The 21,056-nt window shown below is 42.8% G+C and overlaps 1 long non-coding RNA gene and 1 pseudogene across 1 annotated transcript; both read left to right on the top strand.

Annotated features, from left to right (window-relative positions):
- Positions 1–129: 129 nt before the first annotated feature.
- LOC116635152 lies at positions 130–15,268 on the top strand. Its single transcript, XR_004300114.1, has 3 exons — positions 130–256; positions 1,139–1,291; positions 14,622–15,268. It is a non-coding gene; the product is annotated as an uncharacterized LOC116635152 (long non-coding RNA).
- A 4,653-nt stretch (positions 15,269–19,921) lies between these two features.
- LOC116635317 lies at positions 19,922–20,428 on the top strand (annotated as a pseudogene).
- Positions 20,429–21,056: the final 628 nt, after the last annotated feature.

Consider the following 21,056-nt stretch of genomic DNA (forward strand, 5'->3'; position numbering starts at 1 on the left):
GGGGCGGAGCCACTCCTGGCTGCTGGGGCACGCTGCCGTCTCCCCGTCGTCTCATTTATTGGTTTGTTTGAGAAGGAATCAGAAAGGCAATGGGTGGGTGTGGACGTCAGTCAAAGTTAGTCCCGCCTCTCGACTCTCCGCGCGCTTCTCAGCGCCGGGGCCGCGTGAAGATCGCCAGTACGTTCCTCGCTTTGCCCTTTTCCCGGAGTGATGTCACGGCGTATCCGTCACACCCTCGAGACGTGCAAACGGCTCGGTAGGGTGTGGAGAAGCTGGAGGGCGCAGCTGGGTGGGGTAGCCTTGGGGTGTGGACAACTGCATACTAGGATGAAAGGCCTTGAGCTGTGGGGCGAAATGGAACTGGAAGCTTGCCCCTTGACGACACTTTTTTCAAGGGGGAAGTGCTCTCTGCAGCGTCTATCGCCACCCTCTCTGTCACCTTATTGAGCAGGGAGGGGAGTCCTTGTCCATTCTCAACTTTGGGTCCAGAGCTCAAAGGAGCACCTGTCTTGGGGGGCTCGAAAAGTTGGGCTTTTTCTCCTGCCGCGGCTTGGGCCATTAAACAAGTGAGATTCGGTCCATGTGGTTTGGCGTCGTTTCTAAGGGCCTTGACTTTTGTGTGACCTCCCCGAATTTGAGTTTTCTCAGGTTGATCAGTTGGGTCCATTGGGGAAATTTCTGAGGTGAAAATTAAAATGGAAAAAGAGAGCATCGGCATGAATTGGGCCGGGTGCAGAACTGTTCCCTCTTGAACATCTTTCAGACCAATAGTAGTCATTAAGGAAGAGAGACCTTCGCCGAGGCCCTAGCAGGCCCTGGAAGCCCTGTGCTGAGCTCTGCTATAAGGAGGGCCACTGACCACAAAACAAAAGTAGTCAACCAGGAGCTGCGGGAATGGAACTGTTAGGTTTCCACCTGGTTGGTGGGATTGGAGAACATTTCTCATGGAAGAGGTGGCATTTGTACCAGGCCCTGCAAAGGTAACATGATTTCAACAGGTGGAAACTGTGAAAATAGAATATTCCAGTCACAACCAAAAGGCCATTTCCCATGTTTGAAAGCAGAACACAGGCCTTGCTGTAGGAATTGGTTTCAGCCATTACCACTTTACTGCTATGTGTTGCCTTTCTTTTTGCAGGGAGAAGAGGGATGAGGATCAAATATATAGGAGCTAAATCTGATGGTAAAGATTAGAGATCTCAAGGTTTGTACCGGTAAAAAAAAGTCCATAGAGACTGTTAACCTGGGATTGTTGGCCTGCGTGGACCATGGACAGACTTCAGAAGTTTGTGTAAGTTTTTTTGTTTGTTTGTTTGTTTTACTCCCTTGAAATTATATGCAGAATAGTATATACTTCAGGGAGAGATTTTGAGCACCTTCCTCCTTCCCCCTTCCCCAGTGGAAAGGAGCTACTAACCTAATAGTGAAAATTAGTATATTAATTGACCCACATTCTCCATCAATGAGTTCTTCTCTCCCTCCTCCACACATAGCTTGATGGTGTAGTTGAGCCAGAATCTGTTCTGCAGATCTGGTTATTTTATTTTGCCTGTCTCTAGGTCTTTCTCCATGTGGCCTGATAGAGGTTAAGATTCCATGTTTTTAATGAGCAAGGAATTGGTGACTATTTGACCCCAGGAGCCCAAACCTCAACCTCTTTCTCAGCTTATGGAGCATCTTCCATGTGAGAACACTGTCATAAACACCGGGTATACAGTGATAAACAAAGTGACTTAGTTACTGCTTTCATGGAGCATAGAGTCTACTAGAGAAACAGTAAACAACTAAGCAAATACGTAAATAGATATGTTATAAAGCATCATGCAGAAAAGGCCAGTACAGATCTTCTTCGACTTATGATGGGGTTATGTCCCAATAAACCCATCGTAAGTTGAAAATATTGTAAGTGAAAATGCACTTAATACACTTAACCTCCCAAACATCATAGCTTAGCCTAGCCTACCTTAAACATGCTCAGAACACTTACATTCACCTACAGTTGAGCAAAATCATCTAACACAAAGCCTGTTTTATAATTAAGTGTTGAATATCTCATGTAATTGAATACTGTATTGAAAGTAAAAAACAGAATGACTGTATGGGTACAGGATAGTTGTAAGTGTATGGTTGTTTACCCTGGTGATCACGTGGCTGACCGGGAGCTGCGACAGCTGCCACTGGCTAGCCCACCGGGAGAGGATTGTCCCACATAGCACTAGACTGGGAAAAGATCCAAGTTCAAAATTGAAGTACAGTTTCTACCAAATGTAGAATGTACCATCATAAAGTCTAAAAACTGTAAATCAAACCATTGTAAATTGGGGACCATCTGTATACCATGCTAGAAAATACCTAAGGAGTTTGGCGAACACCCTCCATGAGAAAACTGTAGAGGAAGCCACTCATACAGAGAGTATTTTAAACAGGTAAAAGGAGTTTTAGGCACGTTTGAAGCTATTAAAGTGATACTTTCATTCCTGTTAGGCTGCCAGTCCTTGTATATGGCTCCCTCCATAATGTTTTGGAGGATGGGAAGTGGGAGGAGGGAGAGAAGTTTGGGTGAATCTGGAAGCCTGGACCTAATATCAAAATTTCACCAAATCCTACCTAGGTTTCTTGAAAATATGATATATTTTCCTGGGGAGAGAGACCTTGTTTTTCCTCACATTTTCAAAGAAAGCCTTGTGTTAGTTTGGATCTCTCCCCAAATCAGGCACTAAAACCCGGATTTGGATGCAAATAGTTTATTTAAGAGGTGTCCCCAGGAGGCACTCTGACAGAGTGGAGAAGTGAGACAGGAAGGAAAGTCATTAAAAGATGAATTAATGAGTGGGCTCAGTCATGCTGTGAACTGTGTGAGAATCAGGAACAAACCCCAGAATTGTCCCACGAAGAGGCAAGGTAGCTGAGGTACTTACCCACCACCTCTTTTCCCTCTTTAGGGTATTGCTCTTGTACTTCTACCTAGCTCAGTGCTGGGAAAAACATGCTCCCGAAGGCAGAGAATGCACTCAGGCAACAGACACAGGCAGTCTTCCTCATGTACTAGAATGCTCTGAAAGCAAACTCCAGAGTAAGCCCAAAGGGTATAGACAGCATCTACTACAGTATATAAACCCAAAAGTTGAGAATCACTGCCTGGACTGAGAAACCCAAAGGGAAAGTATATTCGTGCTTCCCCTTCTTTCTTTGTTGCCTTTAAGCAACTTACCTGCATTGTGTTCTGCTTTTAGCACCTGCAGGATAGAGGAAAAAGGACTGATTTCAGGACTAGTGATGCCTTCAAGTGGTAATTACAGCTGTAATAATTCAAGGTTTTTTTTGTTTTTTTGTTTTTTAAAGATTTTATTTATTTATTTGACAGAGAGAGACACAGCGAGAGAGGGAACACAAGCAGAGGGAGTGGGAGAGGGAGAAGCAGGCTTCCCACTGAGCAGGAGCCCGATGCGAGGCTCGATCCCAGAACCCTGGGATCATGACCTGAGCTGGAGGCAGACGCTTAACAACTGAGCCACCCAGGCGCCCCTGTAATAATTCAAGTTTTATAGGCTCCTTTAATGAGAGAAAATTTTTAAAGTCTAGAAATTGATGTGTATCCTATATAAGTAACCTGAATAAAGAAAAAGCACAATTTTATGTCTTTGTTATAAACCAATTTTCTCAGCCCTTCCATGTCAATGCCAGGACCAACTGTAGATTGCTAGACTCTGCCCCCCCACCTCATCAGTCCCTTATCACATGTCACATGTGCTATAATATCATCTCTTGTTATGAGAGGGGACAATACCCATACCTTACATAGGTGTGCTTCCTCCCTTGTGCCTGGAACGGTACCCCACACAGGCCCATATTCAAGTGTCGTGTTGAATAAATAGGTGGAGCATGAGAGTACAGGAGACATGCACAAACGAGGAGTGTGGAGCCTGGCAAGAAGCTGATATCTTGGCAAACCCAGGAAATGAATGTCCAAGGGGACAGGCACTCAGAGCATGTAAGAAATAGGTAGGTGCAAAGGTTACTGTAGGAAAAAAATGAGTCTGTGCAGAAAGGAGAATCTCAGCATCGAGCTGGATTCTGAGCCAGAGAGTAGCTTAACTGGCACCATGCAGCCAACTTGATGAGCTCAAGCCGAATTAAGCAAAAGATGGGAAATACCTCACTGAGGTGGAGCAGGTTCCTATATGCCTGCCCCATTTCAAATACTACTCTTAAGGGTTTAGTATGTCTAAAAACCTACCTCATTAGGATGTTTATTGTAGCATCATTGTAATAGGGAAAAACTGGAAATAATCTGCATGTCCTTTGATAGAGGACTGGCAATTGCTTGTATTTCAGGATACATAAGAAATGTGGGTGTTGTTATAATTAATGCTAGCTAAAATTACAACCCCAAAAGTTGACTGGTTTAACCCAAAAGCTTATTTCTCACGTAAAGTCCAATGCTGATGTTCCTAGTTCCTTTCCTCCAAGCAGAGAATCAGAGATTTTGGTGTCTAATGTCTTGTGGCAGCATCTTCTAGGGCCTCCTTGGAGTCCTCCACTGGACTCTGCATTCAGCCAGCTAGTTAGCTAAGAGAGAAAAAACCACAAAAGGTAGCAAACACTGGAAATTGTGTCTATTACTTCCTCCCTTGTTGTGATGGTCAGACCAGGTTGTCTGACCCCAACCTAAGTCAAGGAAACTGGGACATGGCTTCCTGTGTGCTCAGGAAGAAGAAATAGTGGTGAGCATCTGGCCAATCTCTACTGCAGCTACTAACTTTGGTTGCCTCCAGGCCAGTGCTACTGACTTCTTGAGGAAGAGGAGTAGGAGGAATATGCTCTTGTACACATTGGATTTTATAAATCCAAATATTACCTGTTCAAAAAAATTAATTAAAAAAGAGGAGACTGTAAAATTATGGGTCATCCATACCATGAAATATTACACAGCAGTTAGAAAGAATGAAGTACATCTATGCATACTGGAATAGGATGATCTACAATTAAGGTAAACAAGTTTTAAATAAATTAGATTTCAGCGTTGCTTAGTTTGGGCTACTATAACAAATTACCATAGACTGCTTGTTTAAACAACAGACATCTTTTTCTCGCAGTTCTGGAGTCTGGGAAGTCTAAGATCAAGGTGCTGGCAGATCTAGTGTCTGCTGAGAGCTTGCTTCCTGGCTTCTAGATGACTGTCTTTTCATTGTTTCCCCATATGGTACAGAGCAGAGAGCAGGAGGAAGCCCTAATCCCATTTATGAGGACTCCACCCTTATGACCTAATTACCTTCCAAAAGTAAGCCTAATAGCATGTTCAGGGTTAGGATTTCAGTATATGAATTTGGGGGAGACACAAACGTTTAGTCTATAACATACATGTATGTGAATGTATAGAATAAGGTCTGGGAAATGCTTGGAGGTGCAATACACATTTGTTTTGTGTGTATTGTTATAACTGTAAGAACAAAACATTCCAATAATTTATAGCACTAACAGTGTAAATTCTTGAAGTAATTCACTAAGATTGATTCCACAACAGTATTTTGGGGGCCCAGAAATAGAAACCCCAGCTGCATTAATAATCAAGAAAATGCAGATTAAAACTAAAGTGAGATACCATTTCACCCTCACCAGCTGGGCAAAATTTAAAAGCCAGGAAATACCAACTGTTGGCCAAGATGAAGAGCAGCAGAAGCTCTCAGGCTTTGCTGGCTGGAACATCACTTGATGCAACTTTTTGGAAAGCAGGTTGGTATTACCTAGTAAAGTAGAACCTGTGCTTTCCCTGCAGCCCAGCCGTTCCACTCCTTGGTATATACCCTAAATAAACTCCTGTGCGTATATTCCAAGCAGGATATATGAAAAGACTTCTATCATATGCTTTATAATAACTAGCTAAACAAAGGAAGTCACCCAAATGGAATGTAAAAACATCTATAGAATGGATACTATATACAGTGGAAAGGTACTTATTACAGCTATATAAAAAATGCAGCGTAATCTCCAAAACAGTAGAAACAAAGTAACAGAAGAATACACACGCTATGATTGCACTCACAAAAAGTCAAAAATAGGCACAATTGAATAAGCTTTTCTGTATTCGATACGAAGAGCAAGGAAACAAAAAAATCCAGTTTGGTGATTGGCTCTAGGGAAAGGGGAGGGATGCTACCAGGGTCAGTCACGCAGAACACTTTCAAGATTCGGGTTACAAGTGCTCAATTACTTGTGTATGTTTGTGTGCTTTTTAAAGTATATTTCATAATTTAAAGTTTGGTTTCTCGTATCTCAGGCAGTACTGAAGTTTATGGTACCCCACAATCTGCTCTTTTCTTTCAAACTGAGGGGACTTCCAGCATGCTCTTCAACCTGGTTTCACTGTGCCTCCCTGGGCCCCTTTGTTCAGACCAGTCCTCTTTTCAGGGATGCCACTTTTCTTCTCCACCTGTCCAAGTCTTGCTGGCTCTGCCAGCTTCAGCTGATGGTCCACCTCCACTTTGAATGCTTTGAGATTGTTCCAGGCCTGAGCAAAGTCATGTACACTTTCCACCTCACCCAAACCATTTCTGGGCATGGAGCCTGTCCTGCCATGGGCCCATAGTCTTCTCTTTTTGTGATTATTCTGTATTTCAGATTAGGTTGTGGGTCACCCATTAGGAGCGGGGAATACCCTATCACTAGAAAGGAAGTAAAGGGTTTTTGTGGAGTTTTGGGTTTGGTATTTTGTTTTGTTTTTTTGCCCACCTTAAGTTCTGCCAGCATGATGACAATTTAGAAATGTATGAAGAACTGCATTTCTCTCCTTTCTGGGGAAGTTGGCAAAAAGGTATATGCCATTTACTTCTCAACGTCAGGCAGGAGTTTCAGAATCTTTGAGGGTGGCTATAGTTTATAAAAAACATTTTAAAATGCAAGTATCTCTCATTAAACTCAGGAACCTAATACTCGTTTATCTTCTGATAACTTGGTATCCCTCCCTCTCTAAACTCAGGAAATGAATAGATTCAGACAGCCTGGAACTTAATGCCTAGGTTCCTAATATAAATTCAGATAAAAAGCCCAATAAAATCTTTATAGCAACAATTAAAGTGCTTATAATGTGCCTGGCAATGTGCTGAGGGATATAAATACCTCATGTAGTCTGTAAAATAGCCTTGTGAGGTTTTTATGCCAATTTTACAGATGAGGAAACAAACTCAGAAAGTTTGAGGACTTGCCTCCAGAAATTCCTGGAAATGCCTAGCACAGTACCTGCCTTGTAAGTGCAGAGTAAGTGATAGCTGTCATTCACTAGCTGGTGGGAATAGAGCAAGAAAGCATTCTGGGGATGGAGGTTAAGCAGCAGTGCCTGCTATATGTCTGACTCAAGTCTGCTTACTCAGGACAGACAGGTTTCCACCATATGCATGATGTCATTCACACCACACTGCTGCTTGCCCGTGGCACACCACCTCATTTCTGATTGCAAAATCTGATGGAGGAAATAAAGGCTTTCTCTCTGATTCTCAGGGAATTGTGAAGGCTTGTTTGCCTTTAGCATCCAACCTGAAAAAGTGAATTCACGTTTCAGGTCTACCAAAATTAGACTCCCGACTGCCTGGACATTGAGTTGGAAAATTCAGGACACAAGAAATGGGAACAAAAGTGCCCTATCAAATGCAGTGCCCAGACGTTTATGAACTGTTCTCCATATGCACAGCTGTGAGCAGTCTGCCTCAAGAGGAAATTGCCTTCCATCATCCAAAGGGACCTGGACCCCAGAACTGATGTTATTTCCCTGCTGAATGGCAGCGGACCATGACAGAGGGAGGGCTCCCTGTGACCTTAGAGCAGAGTCTGAGCACCCCATCCAGCAGACAGAGAAGGTGTTATCCTACTATGAACAGACTCTTCTGGTTCAGTCTTATGGGGGAAACTTGATCTCTTCAGTAAATGCTAACCCAGTGAGCCCTCTCCATGTCCCCATGCCATCCTCCCATGGAGCTTCTAGTTGGACATGAAGATAATAAAGCCCACCCTGACCTCTTACATAGAATTACATAAAAGTGTATGGACATTATAGGTAGGGAGGGGTTTCTACCTGCCCAAGAATTTAATCCACCCAAATCCTACAGAAAAAAAAAAATAAAGGTTTGGTAGCATTGTGGTAACTATTGTAGAATAGCTGGTGCTCTCATGGGCCTTCTTGTGTGCCTGGGTAAGCCTTGGGGAACAGCCTGAAAACAGGGGAACAAAGAGGAACTAACTCCACATATTGCAAGAGCACCCACTGATCTTCAGAAAGTAAAGCTGTAGAGACTGTGTTGCAGCTAGAAAAAACCTTTATCAGTAAGGAGTTGGGTAATTTCACCTGGAAATGTCCATATGGTGTGCATGGTATGTTACATTTCACCTGGCAGGGAGACCTTGGAAGGAAGCAAATTTAGAGTGCCGAGAACCCCTTGGAGGGTTCTAGGGAAGCAGGTGCATATGCAAGGGCACATACAAATGTGGCATTCTTCTGGGTTAAGTAAACCAGGCTATGGGAAATGTACTGCCAGGAGATGAGTGTGCCCACAGATTGCCTGGGGTAAGGGAGCAGATCTTAGTGCCATACCCTGGGACGTAGAAAGGATAGAAAGGAATTTGCACTGTGAATATTTGGAAAGGAGAAGTGGACAGACCTGAGGGTAGGAGAGTAGAACCGGCAACTAGGATGCTTGCACAAAGCACCCCAGCAGAGTGTCTTAACCTTTTAACAGGTAACGTTCGAGGGATGGACCATCAATATAATTGTCCTTAGAGGGCCATAGTTCACATTTGTCCATACCAAAAGCCATGCCTAATTCACTCAGAGCATGGTACTCCTTCCATACTGTGGGGATGAAACCCCTCCCTACCTATAATGTCCAGACCGTGAGGGTCACTGCCCTGGAAAAAAAAGGAAGAGGAAATAAAAGTAACAGTTGTGTTTTCCAACCTGCAGGCATTTGGACAGGAGAAACAGAAGAGGGAAAGGAAGGAGGGCAGGCAGGCTTCAGGGTTCTCATTTTCCCCTAGCCACCCTCCCCAGTCTATCCAGATCTTGACCGGGGGAAACTATGGAAGACAGATACGGAGACTATGAAGAACCCAAGAACATCAGAGGCTTGTAGACCACTTCCCCAGGTATGACATGAGGGAGGCTTCAGGCTGCTAGGAGAAGCCTTGCGCTTGGCTTTGCATCATGAACAAAATACTGTAGGAACAATAATGTAGCAATGATGGAGGGTAGAATCTAAGCCAGTGAAAACCAGGATACCCTACCCAGTTCCTATACTTGTTCTACAGGAGATCAAAAGCTTCCCTGTGCCCCACAAAGGCATGAGGAAGTGTTGTAGAGGCTTGCACTGAGAGTTGGAATGAAAAGCCTGCAGGGGTAGGACTTTGTGGCAGAAGGCGAGTGTTGGGACCATGGACTTCAGCTCTGGGTGCTGGCATTACACTCCAAAGACCAGATTAGGCCCCGTGCATCTCAGCAGGTAATTATAGGAGCTCAAGAACCAGACCCAGTCTTTCATGGCAGAACCAGAAAGACAGTACAAGGACCTGCTCACAGGGATCCAAGGCAACTCTTCTATCACACAGTCATATTTGTGCCTTGCCTTTCCCATACTCCCAGATAACCATCTTGAAAAGATGAAGGGGAAGGGGAAAGAGAAGCAGCATTTACTTAAGAGAGACCAAGTTACCCCCAAAGACAATGTTTGAACCAAACTAATCCCATCCGTATTTACTGGTAAATCCAAATCTCCCCTTCACACCCAGCAGGACGGGCTTATGCGAAAGATTAAATTATAGAAAACAAAGAAGCTCCATTGTCTTTGCACCTCCACCTTATATGGTGAGTAAACATGCATCCCTGCTTTAACTTTTCTTGTGCTTTAGACTACAGGGCAGTCATATAAAGTGTCCAGTTACAATTAGCCCTTCAGTCAAGCCTCGCCCTCACTGCTAGCAGTGCAGCAGGAAATGGGGGCCTTTGTAACAAGAGCAGCAGTGATCCAAGGCAGACCATGGGTGCAGTGGTCAACAGCAAAATGGGCAGGACCCACAGTAGAGCAAGAAGGAGACCAGCAGCAGACATCATAGGACTGTGGTTGGATGAACACTGCAGGGGGCTTGCAACAAACCCATTTTCTCAGGACCTCCTGGTTGCTACACACTGCTAGGCTGCTAGCATTCCTGCTGCAACAATAGCCAAAATAACAATTTGTTTCTTTCTGCCCTAAAAGGCTGAGTGTAAGCAGTCCTGTGCTGATAGTTCGCCATAGTATCAGGTCCCAGGCCCTTCCCATCTTGTGTCTACCATCCTCAGCATGCAGCTTTTAGCTCCCATCACACATTCCTGCAGCATGAAGAAGAGGGAAAGTAGAGGGCACACACCTCTCTGTTAAGGTCATGAACTGAAAGTGGCACATAAAACTTTCTCTTCCATCCTAATGCCCAAAACTTAGTCATATGGCTACACTTAGGGTCTCAGCTGTGGCCACAAAAATGCTGTGTAACAAACAAACAACCACAAAATATCAGTAGCAGCCAACAATAAGCATTAATTTCACATTCACATGTCTACAGATGAACTGGTGTTTGGCTAGTCTATGTTGGATTCAGCTGGACATGGCTCACTGCGGCTTGGGTTCAGATCTCATCCTCTGGGATGTATCTCTCATCCTCTTGCCACCACCAAGCTCCCCAGGCCATGAGCTCCTCACGGTAATGACCTTCATGGTAATAGCAGCATATGTATGCCTTGGGAAGTCATGTACATAGGTTAGAAGCTATGTGGAAAAGGTTGCCTTAGAGCAAGATTGGTGACCTGGCAGAGGTACAAACCGTTTTACTTCTGCACTTACCTGTCCAGAATCAGAATGGCAAGATGAAGGTCTGAGCCCACCAATTTCACAAGCACATTTAAAGCCTTTGCTTGGATCATGTCTGCTTACATCCCGTTGGCCCACACAAGTCACATACCCAAGCTCAACATCAGTGGGTCAGGAAGTATACTCTCAGGAAGAGAGAAGGGAAGTAATAAATGTGTTATAAATGTCTATGGTCTTTAGCAGGGTGGCCATATTAACTTCAGTTAAAACTCTGGAGTTCTATTCCCAAAGAAAGAAAAGGAAGCTAGATTTTGAGGATACCCTCTGCTACAGCGTGTATCAGTCAGGAGGCAGTTTCTTCTAATAGTTTAATGGAACCATGGATGTGTTCCCTGGTGGAAGTATCCTTTTCTTTGGCACTAGAACTTACAAACCCACCAACCCCAAGTTTGCAGAGATGAGAAGCACAAAAATTTCTTTGTAATTCATTGGGTGTAACAGTGAGGAGGGTCACCCCCCTCTTTACCCCTGTTTCCCAAAGCCATGCATTCTGGCTGTGGCACCATAGACTGGCTGCTGATTTTCAAGGCTTATAAACTGAGACTTAAACAGGCCAACCCACTGTTCTACCAAACTAGCTCTTTCTGGGTGATAGGACATATGGTGAGACCAGGAATTCTAAGAGAGTGAGGCCACCGTCCCACTTGGTTTGCCATAAAATGTGTCCCTTTGATGGAAGCAGCATCATGTGAGATCAGTGTGGCATGAAATAAATATGGCATTTTGCAAGTCCATAAACTGGTGATGCTGGCAGAAATGCTGCAGGCAGGAGAGGCAAATCCATACCCATGCTATGTGTGTCTACTCCTATAAAGACAAAGAACTTTCCCCAACATGTTGAAAGGGGTTCAGTAACTGGGTGTCTGGCTGGCCCCTGTGGAAGTGGTACCATTTCTGGGCGCAACACAGCTTCTGAATAAACAAGCTGGGCACTCAGCAGCAGTACTCAGGGAAAGTGTAGCACCTAATGTCTTATGTTACAGAAGAACAGTCAAAAATCAATGACCTCAGCCTCCATCTTAATAAATTGGAAAAAAAAAGAGTAATTTGAACTCAAACAGAAGAAAAGAAATAATGACCAGAGTGAAATTCAGTGAAATACTAAACAAAAAATAGAGAAAAATCAATGAAACCAAAAACTGATTCTTTGAGAAAAAAAAAAAATCTCTTCAGTTGTTAAACCGGTAGTCGGATGATCAAGAAAAAGTACAGAAAACACAAATTACCAATATCAGGAATGACTGAGTTGACATCATCACAGTTTTTACAGATATTGAAAGGATAATTTAGAAATATCATGAACAACTTTTTTTTAAATATTTTTTATTTATTTGAGAGAGAGAGCAAGCACGAGTGGTAGGAAAGGGCAGAGGGAGAGGGAGAAGCAGACCTCTGCCGAGCAGGGAGCCCCATGCGAGGCTTGATCCCAGGACCCTGAGATCATGACCTGAGCTGAAGGCAGACACTTAGCCACCCAGAACCCCTCATGAACAACTTAATGCCAATAAATTTAACAACTTAATGAAATGGATGCATTTTTAATGCTTTTTTTTAAAAAAAGATTTTATTTATTTGAGAGTTCATGAGTGGGGGGAGGGAGAGGGAGAAGCAGACTCCCCTGCTGAGCAGGGAGCATGTCCTGGGATCATGACCTGAGCTGAAGGCAGATGCTTAACCAGCTGAGCCACCCAGGTGCCCCAAAATGGATGCATTTCTTGAAAGAATACTGGCAGTAGCCAGATCAGCTTAATGAGGGCAAATCTATGTTGTTGAGCCCATCACTATCTCCTTTCCTGTCACTATGGCCACTTTGTAAATGGGTCTATTGACCAAGCACCAGAGTATCTGAGGAAGAGGCCATCCAATGTCCACGGGTTGGGTCATCTTGTCCTCCTGATTACTGAGAGTCTCATCTACAACAGAGGCCCTTGGATGAGCATTTATGTGGAACATGAATATCTATACTGTGTGGATGGCAAGAAGTCCATCTTTCCCTTGACCACCTTGTCCCTGGTCTTCTGATCTTACTCTCTGTAAATTCCTGACCAGCTGGCCAACCTGTTAGTTACTACCCACAAGTCAGGGTCGATCTGTGCCTTAGCTGATTTGTAGCAGAGTACTGCTCACTAGAGAACATCCCTTCACTACAGGCTTTTGGAGCCACTCCAGAGTGGTCTGTGGTGCAACACTTCTGGCTGCTTCTGTAAGAGAAGCCCGTGCTTGCTTTTCCTCCACTAACTGACCTTATTTCTTTGGAGGGCATTGGTAGAATGTGGAAGGAGATATAGTCAGGCAGCGGCATTGGATACCAGGGGATTCAGGTAGTTCACTATGTCTTTGGATCTGCCCGGTGTATACCCATTTCTATTTTATAATGGCAGACTGATATGCCTCTCCCATTTTATGGCTCACTGGACTTGATAATACACAGTTTGTGACAGGTACTTCAGGTTGGTTGAATCTCCTCATGTCTTTATCCTCCTCTACCTGTGCTTTATCCCACGCCACTCCCAGGGATAATTTGCTTATATGTGATGACACTGAATGTTATGGATTGCCACGGTCCCATTTCACCACAGCACAGAGGTTATCCATGTCTTCTTCAAAAATGTGAGCAACTCAATTCTGGAACCCTTTTTTTTTTTTCAACAATTCTATATATTACGCAGTGCTCACCACAGGAAGTGGAGTTACCATCTGTCACCCTACAATGTTATTACAGTATTATTGACTACATTCCCTATACTGGACTTTTCATCTCCATGACTTATTTTATAACTGGACATTTATACCTCTTAATCTTCTTCATCTATTTCACCCATCCCCCTACCACCTCCCTTTGGCAACCACCAGTTTGTCCTCTGCATTTATGAGTCTGTTTCTGTTTTTTGTTTGTTTGTTGTTTGCTTGTTTATATGTTTTGTTTTTTAGATCCCACATATAAGTGAAATTACATGGTATTTGTCTTTGTCTGACTTATTTCACTTAGCATAGTACCCTCTAGGTCCATCCATGTTGTCACAAATGGCAAGATCTCATTCTTTTTTTATGTCTGAGTAATAGCCCATTGTGTGTGTGTATGGAATCCTATTTTAAGACCACTCCTGGTACTAATTAGTGTACCAGTCAGGTCCCAAAAAGAAATAAATGGCACACTCAAAATGGATACCTCTAGGAGAGTTTGATAAAGGAGCTTTTTGCAGAGTCATGGTCAGGAAATAGGGAAACCAAAAGAAATGTGCAGTAGTCCAGGACTGACAACCTTGGGGAGCAAACAGCCCTAGGCCATGACGGAGCAGGGAGACAGAGGACTACTGGAACCAGAGAAGGTAAGTGAAGGAAAACGCTGCCTGAAAGTAGCTATAGCCTTTGATAGAAAGGAAGTTGGCCCTCAGCAAACTCACAAGAAGGGAGGCAAGCAAATAAATACCGACTTCAGTCTCTTCCTACTCTGATCTCCTGCTGGTACCTCCCATTGGCCAACCCCAGTAGAAAACCAGAGGGCAAAGGGAGCCTATTCATGTAATCCTTGAAGGTCAATACCCTGAGGCACAGAGCCTGGGAGAGAACCAGGGGAAGAGATATAGAGGAGGAGACGGATCTCTATCTAGCACACAACCCAAACAAGTTTAAACAGATAATTTACTGGCTCACATGTCTGAAAAGTCAAGCTGTAAGCCTTGAAGCAGGGGCTCAAATGAGGTAATCAGTATCTGGTTTTTCCTCCATTCACAGGCTTCATGTACAGGCGGGCTCTCCCATCATGCTCCAAAATGGCTCCAGAGTGCATGGCCTTTTCAAACACAGTGGAATCTATCAAAGGATTCATTGGGTCTCATTGACTCTTGTTGGGTTACATGAAACACCTGAACCAACCATAGTGCTCAGCACCAGGAAGTGCTGGTTGGCTTAGATCTCTGTCTGGACATAGCACTGAGTGGAATCATGACATGGAACTTCAATGACTAGGAGAAACGTTGATGTTGAATAGCCAAAACTCTGCACCCTACATCTCTCTTCTCTAATGTATGAGGAAGAACTGTTCAATTTTTTGTACCTATGGATTACCCGGGGATCCTATTAAAGAATCTGATGAATTAGGTCTGGAGTGGGGCTTAAGATTCCTTATTTCTAACATGTGATGTCGATGCTACTGGTCCAGGGACCAGACTTTGAGTAGCAAGGTTTTATAGCTACATAGTCCAATATGGTAACCACCAGCCACATGTGTGGCTATTGAGCATTTGAAATGTGGCTAGTAACTTGAGATGTGCTGTAAGTGTATATACACACTGGGTTTTGAAGACTTAATATGAAAACTAGTTAAAATCTCATCATGAGTTTTTATATAGATTACATGTTAAAATAATATTTTAGATATACTGGGTTAAATAAAATATATTTTAAAGTTAATTTCACCGATTTTACTTTTTTAACATGGTTACTAGAGAATTTAAAAATACATATGTGGCTTCTATGTTTCTGTTGGATAGTGCTACTCTAGAAGGAGGTAATGAAGTGGATGAGGGTGACAGTCTTTAAACACATTCATTTGCACTTATGGATACTCAAAAAAAAAAACTAATATAGCAGGGACCACGTGAGACTTGCCTCATGGGTCCTTGGACTTGGCCCACTCCTCAGGAGTTGCAGGTTGAATTAATGCATCAGTGCCTAGGATAGGGAACACTGGAATGAGCCTGCTGAGGTTTGAGGAGATTCTGGGGATCCCAGAGTTGCTCCTCCCAACTAGCAGTCACTTCATTTCTCATTCTTGTTTATGCAGTTGTCTGAAGCAGAAATTACTGTGCTTATCCACTTTTCTGATCTGTCCTGCACACAACCACTAAACTAATCTCTGCACTCTGGTTTAGCCCTTTCCTGCCCAGATACATGCACCCAGTTGCAGCCTGCATTCCAGGGGCTCCCTACTGAACCCGGAGGGTCTTGTCCTTCCAGTCCACCAGCCCCCAATGTGTCTCTCACTTTCCCCATCTGTCTTAAGTTATTTCCTTACTGCTGGAATCTCCGGCTCCACCAACTCCACCTTTCAAAGCCCACTTCAAGGTTATCTGCCTCCGTGGGGGTTTTTCAAGACCTGGCCCACAGAAGCCTGCCTTCAGAACTTGTAAGACATGCTGTCTCTGGCACAAGCCAGCATTTCTGTTATGGAGGGCTATGTTGTCTAACTCTTGAGTTATTAAGGTTTTCCTGCATTTGTGCCTTGATTCCTTGGGCTTTAAGTTCCTTGAGGACAGAGCCCTGTTTGGTTTATGTTTGAATTCTGCTTTTGACCGGGACCCATATAATAAGTAGATCCTCAAAAAGCACAGTTTGGTTCATTTTCCCAACATAAAATGCTAGTTGGAAATACAAAGACTTTTATTTATGCATAATTATATATTGTCAGTGATCATTTGTATAATGAAGGGTATTCTTTTTTTAAAACAAGATAGTAGATAAATTCTGGTGAGGATGTGAAGAAAAGGAAACCCTCATTCACTGTTGGTGGGAATATAAACTGGCAGAGCCATTATGGAAAGCAGTATGGAAATTCCTCAAAAAATTAAAAATAAAACTACCATATGATGCAGCAATTCCATTTCTGGGTATATATCCAAAGCAAATGAAAACACTGTGTCAAAGAGATATCTGCACTTCCATGTTCATAGCATTATTTATAATAGCTGATACGTGGAGACAACCTAAGTGCCCACTGATAGATGGATGAATAAAGAAGTTGTGGTATATATACACACACACACATAAAGAAGTTGTACACACACACACACACACACACACACACTGAAATACTCAGCCATTTAAAAAAGAAAGCCTGCCATTTGAGACAACATGGATGGACATAGAGGGCATTATGCTAAGTGAAATAAGACAGAAAAATACTACATGATCTCACTTATATATGGAATCTAAACAAAGAACTAAACTCTTAGAAATCAGATGTGTGGTAACCAGAGGTGGGAGGTGCGGGGAGGAGGAAATGGATGAAGGTGGTCATAAGGTACAAACTGCCAGTTATAAAATAAGTAAGCACTGGGGATATAATGTACAACATGATGATTATAGTTAATACTGCTGTACAGTATACTGAAACTTGTTAAAGAGAGTAGATCCTAAGAGTTATCAGCACAAGGAAAAAAGTCTTTTTTAAAATCTGTATGAGATGAGGGATGTTAACTTACTGTGGTAATCATTCACAATGTATGTAAGTCAAGTCATTATTCAGTATACCTTAAACTTAACATAGTGCTATATGTCAGTTGCATCTCAGTGAAACGGGGCGGGGGAGGGGGGGAAGGCAGGATGGAAAATTAAGCTTTAATCATTGCATAATTTTTTTACTTCATTTTTATGTTAAATTTAAAAAAACTTTTGAGATAATTATAGATTCACAGGAAGTCGCAGTAATAGTACAGAGTAGTTTCTGAACCTCTCATACAATTTCCCCCAATGGATACATCTTAAGTAACTGTGATACAATATCAAACCAGGAACTTGACACTGGTACAGTGTGTGTGTACAGTTCTTTGCCTCTATCACATGTAGAGATCTGTATAACCACCACTACAATCAGGATACAGAGCTCTTACCTTCAAGATCTCTGTTGGCTATCTCTTTATAGACTACCCACTCCCCTTCCCCCCCACCCAGCAGCCCTAACACCTGACTATTCTCCATTTCTATAATTTTGGTCATATTTTGGAAAGACTTATTTGACAGACAGAGAGCACAAGCAGGGGGAGCAGCAGGCAAAGGGAGAAGGAGAAACAGGCTCCCCACCAAGCAGGGAGCCTGATGTGGGGCTCGATCCCAGGACCCTGAGCCGAAGGCAGATGCTTAACCCACTGAGCCACTCCATATAATTTTGGTCATTTTGAGTAGAATTTTATTTTGATTTATTTACAGTGTTTGGAGAGTATTTCTTTGTATAGATATTTAGTAGGTACTCAGTATAATATTATATGTATATAATTTATCTCAGTTCTACTTGTGTTGACATTACCAGTTGCAAAGAGGTGTCAAAAGTTTCTACCCTTTAAGTCCCTTTGCAAACTGCCCCTATCTATAACAGTCTTAAGTATTTCCTCTACATAAATTGAGAATCACGTCAGATAATGCATGAGTGAGTATGTGGGACAGGGGCACTCGCCTGGGAGGGGACACTAGACTGGGCCTGATGGGCTTTGATCTTTTGAGGAAAGAGGAAATCATAGGGACCGCAGAATCCCTCCTCCTGGCCAGCCATCACTTCATTTCTCCTTTTCATTGTGCAGTTGCTTGAAGGAGAAATTATAACTATACTTACCAACTTCCCTAATTTACTTGTACACAACCACTAGTCCTTTGCTTAAACCATCAGATGTCATTTAGAAAACTCAAATAAGGAAAGCATATTAACTTTTTTTTTAGACTTTTTTACACTTTAGTTCTTCCTTCTTGATGTTCCAAGGTTCTTTTTTTAAAATCATTTAATTTCTCTTTCAAAAACTTCCTGTAGCTACTTTTTAATGGTAGGTCTGCTGTTGACAAATTCTCATTGTTTTTCTTCGTCTGAGAATGTCCATGTCCTCTTCATTCCCGATTCTCACTGGATATAGGATTTTGAGTTGATTCTTTTCTTTCAGCACTTGGAAATGTTGTGCCAAAAAAAAGAAAAGGAAAGAAAATATTGTGCCACTTTTTCTGATCTCTAAAGCTTCCAATGAGAAATTTGATGTCATTCAAATTGTTTTTCCATTATAAGGAAGGTGTCATTTCTCCCTGGCTGCTTTCAAGATTTTTTCTTTGTCTTTAGTTCTCAGAAATGTGAGTATGATGTATCTTGGCATGGATTTTTTGGGGGGTTATCTTGTTTGGGATTTGATCAGTTTCTTGAATCTGTAGGTATAGGTCTTTCGTCATATTTGGAAAATATTCAGCCATATTTATTTGAATACTTTTAAAGCCCCACCTTCTTTCTCCTCTACTTTTGGGATTCCAGTAGATGTGGAGAACAAAGGCAAAGGAAATGTACATAAAATTAAATTTTATGACTTACAGCCCATTGACAAGTACTTGGGACAGGCAGAGTGACCTTCTTCAAGGAGCTTAGCTGCCTCAATGATAACATGCTAAAGGCAAAAGGCAACCTTATCATAATATTAACCTGACCTCCAAGATCCAGTCTTCTTTAAATATGAAAATCCTTTTGGAAACGTCCTTTGTCTTTACTTCTCCCAACTCCAAAGTATAATTTCTCACAACCCCAGTGCACCACTTCCCCCACCCGCCACGGGTCCTGTCCCTGTGCTTTAATAAAACCACTGCACTGAAGACATCTCAAGAATTCTTTCTGGACCATCGACTCCAAACCCCACCATTTCCACATCACAGTGACGCAAATATTACATGTTTTATTAAAGTCCCACAAATTCCCGAGATACTGTTAATTTTTTTTTCAGTCTATTCTCTCTCTGCTCAGATTGCATGATTTCTATTATTCTGGCTTCAAGTTCATTGATTCTTTCCTTTGTCCTCTCCATTTTACCTTAGAACTCATTCAGTGAAGGTTTTTTTTTTTCCACTTTTTTTCAGTTCTAGATTTTCAATTTAGTTCTTCATTTCTTTTATCTCTTTTCCAAGACTATTTTTTTGTTTGAAGTGTGTTTGTGAGTGGACTTAGAGGGGTAACAAGATGGCGGCAGACAGGGGAGCTCCCTCCATAAGCTGAAGCTTGCTGAACTAAAGCAGGAATGTCTTGCTTGTGGTTTGGAGACTAGGGGAATACAACAAGGTCTTATCAACAGGCTCCAGGCATATCTTTTTTTTTTTTTTTAAGATTTTATTTATTTATTTGACGAGAGAGAATGAGCAGGGGGAGCAGCAGGCAGAGGGAGAGGGAGAAGCAGGCTCCCCACCAAGCAGGGACCCCGAAGCGGGGCTTGATCCCAGGACCCTAAGATCATGACCCAAGCTGAAGGCAGTTGCTTAACTAACTGAGCCACCCAGGTGCCCCAGCTCCAGGCATATCTTGAAAGCATGCTGAAGAGGAGGCAAATGGAAATGTACTGGGAGATGAAACAGAGGAAGAAGAACCAAAACCCATAGAACTGTCTGTCAAAGAGGAAGCACCCTCTGAGATGTGGCAGCATCTTATTGATGTGGCAGCAGAGAAGAAAGTGGTAAAAATGACACTGGAGATACCACAGACTGAGGGAAATGCAGGAATGCTGAACGATTCAATGTACCTGTGAGCTTGGAGAGTAAGACTGCTGCCTGGGCAATGAGATTTGGGATTTCTTCAGTTCCATCAAAAGGCCTGTCATCTGATGCCAAACCTATGCTTAACCTGGATAAACTAAAGGAACGAGCTCAAAGATTTGGTTTGAACGTCTCTTCAATCTCCAGGAAGTCTGAAGATGATGAGAAGCTGAAAAAGAGGAAGAGCGATTTGAGATTGTTATAGGTTCGGCTGGAACAGGAACCACAGAGGATACAGAGGCAAAGAAGAAAAAAGGGCAGAGTGCTTTGGAATTGCCTGATGAAAAGCTCTTAATTCTTTCTGTTCTCCAGTGGTTTCCCTCTCTCTGACTTTTCTTGGTCATATATATACCTAAATGCACAGTCATGTGCCTACGTCCTGCCTCGCAATGAGGGCATGGACCCCTGAGACTTTTACTCCTACATTCAGGAACTCCAGCAGCAATTTGACTCATTGCTGGTCCAACTTTAAGGGTTGTTGTTCTTGTGTTGTTGTTGTTGTTGTTGTTGTTTTTAGAGAGAGAGTGCATGCATGTAAGTGCGTGCAAGTTGCGGGGGAGAAAGGCGGGGGGGAGAGAGAATCTTAAGTAGGCTCCACGCTCAGCACAGAGCCCAACAGGGGGACTTGATCTTAAGGCCCTGAGACCACAACCCTGAGCCTAAATCAAGAGTTGGACAGTCAACTGACTGAGCCACCCAGGGGCCCCTTGTGGTGTTGTTTTGTAATCATTATTGTGCTTGTTAATAAAAAGCAAATAGCAAATGAAGTGCGTTTGTAATTGCTCCCTGAAATTTTACACTGCCTGCTTTAAAATCCTTGTCAGGTAATTTCAACATCTGTGTCACCTTGGTGTTAGCATCGGTGGGATTGTCTTTTCCTGCTCAAGATTTGCCTGGTTCTTGGTGTGA

This window comes from Phoca vitulina, unplaced genomic scaffold, assembly GCF_004348235.1.
Source record: "Phoca vitulina isolate PV1807 unplaced genomic scaffold, GSC_HSeal_1.0 scaffold10, whole genome shotgun sequence".
In the NCBI taxonomy this organism is placed as follows: domain Eukaryota; kingdom Metazoa; phylum Chordata; class Mammalia; order Carnivora; family Phocidae; genus Phoca; species Phoca vitulina.